Here is an 11,580-nt window from a genome sequence, read left to right on the forward strand (position 1 = left end):
AGAATGGGAATCAATGCCTTCCCTCAACTCAGCTGTTAAACAAGTTATTTTGAAAATACAGTGGCTGATAACCGTAGAAGTTTTTCCACTTATCAATATACCATTACAATCAAGTGGATCTTCTGTGAGACTTGATCTGAACTAACTTAAAGCAGTCTTGATCCTGTCTGGTTTTGGTATCAGTATTAAAAAAGGCACATAACTTGTTTTGATTATTAGTTTGGTTAACATAGGTATTTAGTTGTATCATGATAGAACATAATCAGATTGATTATGGGAAAACTTGAGACTATGGAATGTTTTTATTGAGAACCTCTTCACTGTTTGGGTTACATAACCCTTGATTTTAATATTGTGTTGATGTATGTAATATTTACTGCCTTCCTTATCAGAGTTTATAAGAGAAATAGTGGCTATTGTAATCCATTTTATTCTGACTCAGGTTGGAGTTTATCCACCTGACTGTGACCTGTCAAGGTAGAGGAGTTCTGTCAGGCCCAGTACTTCATGACTCTCTTTGTCTAGGCCATTGGAAAACAGGTTAAAAAAGCTTGTAGGAAGAACAGGCATATAAAATGGGGAAGTGGTACAGATATTGCTTTGTCTGTTAGAATGTGAAATTCAGGATTGAATAGATTTTCTTTTGTGATGGGTAAGTTTCAAGATTGTTGTGTTTTACATCTATACACGTTAGCCAAGTTGAAAAATTGGATCAGTAGATTTCCTAGGCAGGTGAAGGTGTCAAACATGAACATTCAGCTGGACAGTCAAAAGGAAGTGCAAACAGTGCAAATATCATGGGGGTTTTTTTGTTTGTTTGCTTGAACTGCAGGAGAAAAGCCCCTGTAATGCCTGCTCAGCTGAGGATGGTCTTACAATGTGACTGAGCAATTTGCTAAATTGTAGGTTAATTGTATGGGTAGTTAACCCTACTGGTAGCCCAGATCGTAGGCGTATCCCACTAGACAAACAGGGCCTTGGTAAAGGGCCATAGTCTTGTCTGTTGTCAAACCAATGGGGCTGTGCCTGTCTTCCTAGTTCAGGGTAACAGAGGATAACATGACGAATCAGAACTAGCACACCGTAGACCAGCTGGGCTGTAAGCTCAGTGCAGCTGTGAAATATACTGGGCACTGGAGTGTGCTAGCTGTGCAGCTTATCCAAGAGATTCCTTCTTGCTCTCTAAAAGCTTGCTTACATCTGAGGATGACCATATGAAGCTGAAAATCCTCTGAACTAAGCACTACTGGTAAAAGCACGGCTGTCTTTTGCAAAATACTCATTCTTAACTTGATTTGGTGGCATGAACATCCTCCTCTTTACCAGGAGGGTCTCTGGGCAGAAGGTAGGTGGAACAGAGCCTAGAACAGATCAGTATAGGGTCATCTGCAGGTTCGATGCATGGAAAAGTGAACGGCACAGGTCCCTTGCAGCATGTCTGATGTGAGAAACTGGCTATACTTACAAGTCACTTCTGCTGCATACATACTAGAGAGGAAACAAGCACTGAAAGTATGAGACCTCACAGAGCATCCATGGAGCATTTTCTGTGTAAAAGGTATTTCTGTCTGATAGTATCTGCTATGCTGTAGAAAAACCCAGGTGTTGGCACACTTTGGTTATTTAAAAATGGATTCTGTTCTGTCCATACTGTGTTTTCATATACTTATAAGCTGTTAGCATCACCATTGGAAGGCTTGTATCCTCAAGAACAAGTGGATGATCATGCTTCTTAAATATGCTTTTCCTCAGGAACATTTGGCAAGAGTCTTTCTTGTTGGTTTAAGTTGTCAGTGGCTACCTTAAAGTCTTCACAGATAGCACCAGCATTTTCCAGTACTAGTAAGTGGTGGACTGTAGAAATATCTCTTTGTACCACATTGTAATTTTCTCCTTCAAAAGATGGCCTAGACACTAGTCATCTTCTGTACATCATTCTGCAAATTCTGTGGAGTACAGTTGTTGATCCTAGGAGAAGTATGTCAGCAGTAATTGTCAAAGAAGAAAGAATCACAGAATGGTTGGGGTTGGAAGGGATGTCTGGAGATCATCTAGTTCAACCCACCTGCTAAAGCAGGTTCACCTGGAGTACATTGCACAGAAATGTGTCCAGGCAGGTTTTGAATGACTCCACAACCTCTTTGGGCAGCCTGTTCCAGTGCTCTGTCACCCTCAAAGTAAAGAAGTTTCTAAGAGACAGTGTTCTTTCACAAAAATCATGAAAATTGCAAGGCATGCCAGACTAAGCTACATTAGCCTAACTTCTGCTGTTAAATTACATTACAGTCTCAAAAGTAGATTTGAACCTACTTGGCCTTTCACAGTGTGATGATACTGAGCGGCTTACCTGTAAGGATACTGAGCAACTAAAATGGTCTTACTGTGGCAGGATGGAAACCCCCCTCTCTCCCCCTCCCTCCTTCAGTATGGGAGGAGTAGGCACATCTCCCTCTCTCTCTGCTACTTGAGGCTAACAGCTTCTTTTGTTTGGCCCCAGAGCACCCTGGCCAGGGCCATTAGGAGAAGGGAGTGCCAAGGCGCCAGTGAGCCGCTGGGCACCTGCGGCCAGTGTGGGGGATGTTTGGAGGCTTCAGGGGCACCCACAGCCAGTGTGGGGGTGCAGAGAAGTTTCTAGAATGCCTACAGTCAGATCTGATCAGCCAATATAAAAACGGGATTCTCGTTGAGACTCCACCCATTGTCGTGGGTCTCTCGGAGCACGAGCAAGATGCTGCCAGCGAGAGCCCCCGTCCCGGGGATGGAGACTCCGCTTGCCTTGCCGCCACGGGTGTGAGTAAAACTTCTCGCAGGATTGCGAGTATATTTGTACTTTTCGTGCACATATGCACGTGTAACTTTCCGTGCTCCATATGAGCACGTGTAAAATTAATCCTCGCAGAATCGCGGGTGTATTTTCCTTCCGTGCACATTTGCACGTGTAACTTTCCGTGCACATTTGCACGCTTACTTTCCGTGCTTAATACAAGCACGTGTACTTTCCGTGCACATTTGCACGTGTAACTTTCTGTGCTCAACACGAGCACATGTATAAATTATTTCCTCGCACAATCGTGAGTGTATTTTTCTCCCGTGCTTCCACATAAGCACGTGTAATATTCCGTGCACATTTGCACGTGTAAGTAAATTATTAACCCTCGCAGGATTGCGAGTGTATTATAAATTTACCCTCGCAGAATCATGAGTGTACACTTCCCGTACTCACTACGAGTACATGTATCTCTTTAAAAATAATCCCACACCGTGTTTAGGCAAGTGTGTACTTCTCTGGGACTCAGGGCCGGCTCCGGCGTTGTTTTGAGTGACGCCACGTGCATGCACACTGTGGACTGCCTGTTGTATTAGTTGCTGCCCCTTAATAATTTTCCTCAACTGATATCCGAACCTTTATTTAAGTCACTTTGGAGTGTTAAAACCCTGTTTCTCACTGGTTTAATAAAAGGGTCCACCCTGTTGTCCCTTAAACTAACCTCAGGGTACCTCCGTGACACTTACATATGTGGTAGTTGCTTTAATTTATTTTAATTCTTAATATCACAGAGTGATGCTGACTAGATACTGACTGATATTGTCTGAATAGAGGTGCAACAAACTAATTTACTATTTTTCAATATGAATTTTGTGTCTGGATGCTATACTAAGTTGTTGATGACACTTAGACAATTGGAAATCCATTTTAATAGGATGTGTGCAGCCACAGCATCATGATGATAGTCAACTAAAACGTTGAACTGTGATGCGCAGCATTTTCAGTAGGACTGTGTGAGAGACCACTTTATCTTTCTGTGATTTTTTTTTTAATAGAGTATTTGTTCCGTAGATCATGAGCTGATGGCACTCTTGATGCCACCCACTAGCAACCTAAAATATGGCTGAAATGCTGGTAGTACACATTTAACATTGCAGCATATGCCCAGTTCTGAATAGTTTTGGGAGGATGCTCTCAAAACTTGTTTTAGATTTAATCTAAATATAGAAACAATTTAGTGAGAAAAAACACTTGTAGAACTCACTGTTATTTTTTGATCAGTGGTCAGTGGTTGGTTCATGTATTATGATGCTTATTTTAAAATGCCTTTCATTAATTTTCAGTAAACATTGTATAAACATGACAAAAAGGTTGATGTGAAAGTGTTTCACTTCAATACTACTAAATTATTGCAAGTTAATTAAACACTGTAAGTCACACTAATATAAATACTATTGATTCCTATATTGCAGTATTGTTTTACTGAAAAGATTTTGAGTGTCTGTCCAGATGACTTATTTTTGCCAGATTTTCTTCTGATTTTTTTTTTTCTTTTTAAAGGTATTTTTGGTTTGGGTTTTTTTTTTGGTGGTTGTGGGTTTATTTATTTATTTATCTATCTATCTATCTATTTATTTATTTATTTTATGGACTTGCTGCTTAGCTCTTGGATCTCTGTGCCACATTGAGTTCATACTTACTATCATTTGATGCCCTCAGCTCAAATAAATTTTTATGAACATATCAGCTGAAGTTTAGCATCTGTCATGATAAAATTCTGGATCTTTTCATCTGGAAGTGGAAACTTCTTACGAATGGTGTACAATCTTGAAATTAGAAGGTGAGTATATTGGTAGGTAATATTCATTCCTCATTTCAGAAGCAAATGATACAAATTCTTCCAATATTAGCATATGTAAACTGTTTACCTTCAGTTATTATACTGATGACATTAAAGAATTGGATCTAGGGCTTCAAAAAACATTTAAAAATTTAAAATGACAACTATTATTTAACTTCTTGTAGCTGACTTCACCCAGTACATATTACAGTTTCTGACATGTAGACTCACACAACCATAGCATGGTTTGGGTTGGAAGTGACATATGAAGATCATCTAGTCCAATCCCCTGCCATAGGCAGGGACATCTTTCACTAGACCAGGTTGCTCAAAGCTCCATCCATTCTAACCTTGAACACTTCCAGGGAGGGTGTATCCACAACTAATGTAGGCAACATGTTCCAGTGGCTCAACGTCTTTATTGTAAAAAATTTCTTCCTTACGTCCAATTTAAGTCTGCCCTCTTTCAGTTTAAAACCATTACCCCTTCTCTGGTCACAACAGGCTGTGTGAACCAACGCAGGCACGTCGCAAGAAGAGCCAGAGGCCACGAATGCATTGCAAATAGCAAGTTTTATTTTAGTTACTTCTATTGGGGGATCTCCGAAGTAGCACCTAAGCTCCCATGCAGAGGTCACACAAACGGGAACACAGATGCTGCAGCAGTTCAGCCCTGTTAAGATCACTGGGCCTGCTGAGCTCACCTGTATTTCAAGGCTTCAGGCAGGTGCAGCCTCCCTCTTTCTCACAACAAAGCAGGAATCTTGGACATAGTGATAAGTTGTCTAGAGTTTCTCACAGGTCTATGTTATCTAACACATAGGTTCTAGTCACCAAGCATACAAGGTCAGTAAGACAATTACTGTGATGTATGTGCTTTTTCTACAGACAGCTGCAAGACACTTGAGCATATTTACATTTAACCAACCTCCTCACCAGTCTTCTGATATATTCCCACACACAGGCCTTGGTAAAAAGTGTGGCACCAGAAATGTTTTGTTGGGCAAATAGGACACACAGATGATACCCGAATTCAAACAGAAGACCTCCATCATGCAGCAAAACAGCTGTCATTCAAACCCAGCAATTTGCGGTTGGAAAAATTAGGTATCTTGTACTGAAAAAGCAGATGTTATCTGACCCAAATGGTTCGGTTGTACCCTTACTTGCTACATCTGTAGCACCACAATTACTATGCTCTACCTTTCTGAAGGTCTAATAAACAGACAGGCTTGCTATGAAGTCAAACCTTTTCACTACCACTGAGGTGGTTTAGAAGCAGAAGCATTGAGCGCAGCCCCTTGTCAGGGCTCCTCTGGGCCCTTTCAGCTCCACTCTTGCCTGCTGCTCTTGTACCTCCAAGGCTCTACTCCTGCCCTGGTGCTCTCTGGCTCTCTTACCCAGTGCAAGTTTGCAGCAGGAGTGAGCTCTGCTCTTCCCTGGGCTCATTCTTCAAGTTCTCCCTCTTCAGGAAATGGACTGCTTGGCCAGTATGCCTGTTGCTGCTTTCATGTGCCAAACTGCAAGGGATGCTTTTTCAAGCTAAAGTGAAGTCAGCTCCTGGCCGCACTTTGTGCATGGTGAGCTTGGCTCTGAAACAGGTTCAGAAAAAAGAACACCAGAACCTTTTTCCACTTGAAACTGTTCTGGTATGTGTCCTTGAAAGTAGTTTTGGAGCTGAAAAACCCCTTGCATTTCAGGCAAATAACAGCCTCACAGCTATTTGAGTCATGGTGAGCACAGAAGAGAAAAAAAATTGATAAGAATTTACATCAACCATCAAGTCCAACTGCCTGACCACTTCAAATCTCATCAGGAGTTCAAGCATGGCATTAAGGGCATGTCCAAGTGCCTCTTAAACATTTACCATCATGCAGCATCCACCAGCTCTCCAGAAAGCCTCTTCCAGGGTTTGACCATCCTCTCAGTGAAGATATGTTTGCTCATGTCAGGTCCTCTTTCCAAGATCACAAGCTCCCCACGGGCAGGCTAGTAGCAGGTGTCCCTTGGTGCGTGGGTAAGAACTGGTGAGGAAATCCTACATGCTCTCTGTGTCTCTGCAGACTTCATGCAGAAGGAACCAAAAGCCTTTCTTTCACCTCTGGTGTGCCCACAGCCAAAGGAATGCCTATGGTGTAAGTGCCCTTCATTACACTGGCCAGGGCTGCCCAGCAGCTGTGCTCAGTGCCTGGCCACCAAGGACAGGGACAGCCCGCAGGGCCTCCTGGGCACTGGGGCTGCCTCAGGATCAGCACCCCAAAGGCCTAACTCTGAAGCATGGTGGGTGGAGCAGCAGCGGGCAAGGCTGTGCTGGGGATGCCCTGTCACCCCCATGTCACAATGCCACCACCTGGCAAAGCAGCAGTCACAATGCCCCGGCACAGGATAAAAGGGACCATCCTCCCGTGTCAGCTGCCAGAGCTGACCCGGGGGCAGCCTGAAGACATCCGAGAAGAAGTCCTTGAGAAGCCAGTGGAATCACTTGGTGGGGGCTGAGAATGAAGACCCGCAGGAGACTGGACAAGGCTGCTGGAGGTTTTCTGCTGCAAGGTCAGTTCCCCAGCAAGGGCCAACTTCAAATCTCATCTGGGACAGAAATCCTTTTCAGCTGGAGAGCAGTGCAAGAGCAAGGCAATTCCTCCTTGAGGAGCACAGTGGAGCTCATTGTCCTCATCCCCTGCAGAGCCAGGGGCAGCAGCTCTAAGAAATGGGATGCAGAGATGTTGCCAGGTGTTCCATCTGGAGCAGCCACTGGTATCCTGACAGGTATGAGAAGGCTTCTTCCCCCAAAGACAGATCAAGCTGGGGGCATTTGGTTGCTCTCAGAAGCCCCTGAGATGGCTCCAGGTTGAGGGAGGACAGGGCTTAGGCACCTCCTGGGTTGTGTGATCAGCCTGGGCGATGAGGAGCCAGGCCTTGCATATGTCCCCAGGAAACAGCTGATTACCAGTGCTGGGGTCAGGAAGGAATTTTCCCCTGGGGCAGATTTGCACTGGTCTTTTTTCACTAAGTTACTGTCTGCACCATGAAAATAATTTCTTGCGCCCTGCAGCTGGGGGGAGGAAGGCACTTTTTCTGCCATGGTGAGCTAGCAAGTGTCCCTGTGGGTTTTTTGCCTTCTTCTGCAGCACCGAGTACAGCCCCTTGCCAGGGCCCCTTTGGGCCATTTTGGCTGAGTGGCTGCTGCTTGTGCTCCATGAAGGTGGCTCTTGTGCCCTGCATCTGTGGGAGAGGAAGCTTTTGAGATTCCCAGGTGGGCTTCAAGGGTGACTCCCAGGGGTTGCTTCTTGTCCTCTGCAGCACTGAGCACAGCCTCTTGTCTGGGCTCCTCAGGGCCCTTTTGGCTCCACTCTTGCCTGCTGCTCTTGCACCTTGAAGGCACCACTGGTGCCCTGGTGCCCGTGGACTCTCTTACTGAGTGCACATTTGTAGCAGGATTGAGCTCTGCTGTTCCCTGGGCTACATTTCCCAAGGGCTTCTTGCTTCTGCAAAGTAGCTTGTGCTTGGAAGGGCTCAGGGCTGGCTGCACCATCCAGAGCTGCCACTTTTCAGCTCTCTCTGCGTGCAACACAAGTGGAGTGCAGGCACAAGAACCTTTGTTATGCATCACCTACCATGAAGTACACCGGAGCAAATTTTGTCAGGCAAAAAGTGTGTTTGTCACCGCTAAGTGTCCTTCTTTGGAAAATACCCCATCGGATGTTGTGCTGTAGGGTAACATGAGATTAAGTTCATGGTGTCTGATTCCTGGATATTAGCACAGAACAAGCTCAAAAACTAGCTGCTCATCACAGCGGAAAAGAAGAATATAACTTTCAGTATTTTCTTACATTATATTTTTGTCTAAATCTTTTCGCTCTTACATTATTTTAAACACAAAACACTAAGCTGCTTTTTAAATGTTTGCACACTAGAGGGAGCTGAAATTTTAGAAAATATCTTTAGTGTGTTGTTGCCTCTAAAGATGAGAAATGTGTGTGGAATAATAGAAAAAGTTTTAACATTGCAGTTTAAGAAGATGATGGACATTGTTTACAAGTTATTAAGGGAAATGAGAAGATTTTAAGTCAGTGGTCTTAGTGGTCTTACCTGGGAGCACTACAATGTAGAACTTAAGTCAGCAGGGTAGACGCAACATGTTGCTTAACCATATGCTTTGCAGCTGAATTTATTAAACTACAGCTTACCTTGATGTTATTTATCTTCAGAAATACTCATTTAATAGAACAAAATTTAATTGAGAAAAGTAAGAGAAATTTTTCAGTTACTTTTTTATGTTTTGAGAATTAAATAATCTTTGCAGATTCTTTAAGTGTGGGGTTTTTTTTTGTTTTGTTTTGGTTTTGTTTTTTACCTCCATCTGTATACTTCAGTTGCTGTCAGACTGGCTTCAGTTGAGCATGAGATTTAGTCCATTGGAGCTGCCAGTACAACGGCATGTGTACTTGCCCGATCCTGTTTTTGTGAAAAACATTCAGGTTAACTTCTAATTTTCCCACCTCCATAGAATTAAACGATTTATGCTAAGCCCATTTTGATGAAACTAGGCAAAGGAGGGGCTTCATGATTAGTTGGTCTGGTAGATCTGGAAGAAAATATGAAGCAGGCTGTCTCTTGCCTTCACAGAGGTACAGGCACCACACAAGCTCTATTGAAAAGTTCCTTGATCAGTAGTTATTTCCAACACAAATGGGAATGATCAGGAAACTCAAGAGAGAACAAAATTTCCCATTTTCTTCACTGTCCTTCGACTGTGTTAGAAAAATGACTACATAGCAGCAGCCCTATCTGATCCTGCTGCTTCAGAGGCATCCCTGACCATGTGCAGAAGAGCATGGGGAAGCTTCTGTGCTCTGCTGAAGGCAGAACTTCTTTCATGAAATTCAGCTGGGGCCCAGATGCTTTCTAATTGCAAAGAGGAGGCAGTTTAACCTGCTGCCTTTTAGGGTATGACCTTCTCTGGGTAGGAGCAGCAGAGTACAGCAGAGAGGGTGAGGAGCCTTCATCATGTGGCTTGGGCACATCATGATACCACATCTGACCAACAACATGGTGATCTCTGTGGGTGTGAGTCTTTGTGGCTAATACAGCTGGAACAGCCTCATTTTTTTTAATATGCTTTATTTGTTTTAGGATTAGAGAGGTCTAGAGGTAATGTAAGCATACAAAGGTGTTGCCAAAAGGCAGAGGAGGTGAGGGCTTTGAAGGGTTTTGTAAATGCAAACAAGTTTGAAAAAAACCCCAAATTTAAGCAGTAGAATTTTCTTAACATGGTGAGCTGGTGAGCCTGCATAAATCAATGACAAAAGTGGTTATTGTGAATTGAATTAATAAGGGATGTGATAGACAGAATGAGAGATCTAGCTGTATGGACAGTCGTACCTCAGGCAGGGGTAGAGGAAAGCATGAAAAAGATCAATACTTTGATCTGTGAGCCTAAAGATGAGTTTAAATTTGTGAGCAGCACTTTGGAAACAGAAATCGCCACTTTTACATTAGATCCATGCTGTTGTTACATGCATTATTAAACAAGATGGCTTTATAATATTTTACTTAATAGTAATTCGTTCATCTATTGTTTGCAGGCAACTGCAAGAGTGACAGTTCAGGCCGTTACCACGGGGTGTCTCTCAGGGGAAGAGTTTAGCATCCTATTAGTTATGACCCATGTCGTCTCTGGGCAGATAATTACTTTCTCTTATTTGGTTAAGATGATGAGCTTCAAAGGATTTCTTTAAATAAGCAAATCCATTAATATGATCTCTAGATAATATTAATGCTTTTTTGCCTGAGTCTTCTCAGTTACTGTTTGAACAGCACGTTTTTCTGTAGTCCATTAAGGAAGATCAGTGTCTTTTGAAGTTAAGTTTAATGAAAGCCTTTCTACTAATGAATATTTGCTGGCTTCCAGAATGAATTAATTGGGAAAAGTAAAACTGTGTGATATTACTGCAGGAAACATCAGTGCCCGTCTCTTGCCCAATTTAATGTAAATCCATAGAAGTGTTTACCTGAAGTCTCATGTTCGGGTTTTCTGAGCCCATCCCACAAACTATCACAGTGCTACCCAAAATGCTGATTTCATACTCAGCAAAACAGACAAATGAAAGAAATGTTCAGGAAATTACAATATTTTTGATCTTTTTATTAATTTCTTCCAGGAAAGGAAGAAAAGTTGTAAGAAACCTGTTAAAGCAAATTTATTCCTATAAGAGATGGAATTTCTGTTTCAATCGATGAAAACAACTTTCCCCACAAGCTCAATCATAGGCATGTATTTTATTCAGAACTAGAACAGTTATGTTCTGAAGAGTAGACAATAAACAGAGATTGTTTCCATAGAGGAACAGCTGGGACATGTGTGCAGAAGACAGAACAAGTTAAAAATATTTGGAGGTGATATTATGTTTTAAAAGCAGTTGCCTAATCTATGGTGTGCACAGGTGTATGTATTTTTGTTAAATATTTGTGTTTGTTTTTTTTTTTTTTCCTGCCCCAACATGCACTTCAAGCATTTTCAGAGAAGTATAATTATATTTTTGTTTTGGGTTATTCTGTTTTGGGGTTGATTTTGAAACTCCCATTTGTCTGAAACTCTTAACAGATAATTGAGACAAGTGGTACACTTGCAACATCAGTGAAAAAAAAAAAAAAAAGCAAACAAGCACCCTTGGTACATGTGTTCAACACCATTTGACTTCACTACAAACTTTAAATCTTGGTGTGGCTTTTTCACCAGGGGAGATTTCATTTTATCTGATACTTCTTGCTTCCCCTAGTGCAGCACTGTGTTGTTTACATTGGACTCTGCTTCAAGTATGGCTGTTACCCTCACCAACATCAAGTAGTAAATTCCACCTGAAATCATTAAGCTGCAACTAATTAGTTAAGTGGTCGATAAAGTAGACGGAGACAGTGATTGTGTGTGTTGCTGGTGGTACCACACCTGCTCTGCCTGTCATCCACTTACATC

Source organism: Columba livia, chromosome 2 (assembly GCF_036013475.1).
Source record: "Columba livia isolate bColLiv1 breed racing homer chromosome 2, bColLiv1.pat.W.v2, whole genome shotgun sequence".
NCBI classification, from domain to species: Eukaryota; Metazoa; Chordata; class Aves; order Columbiformes; family Columbidae; genus Columba; species Columba livia.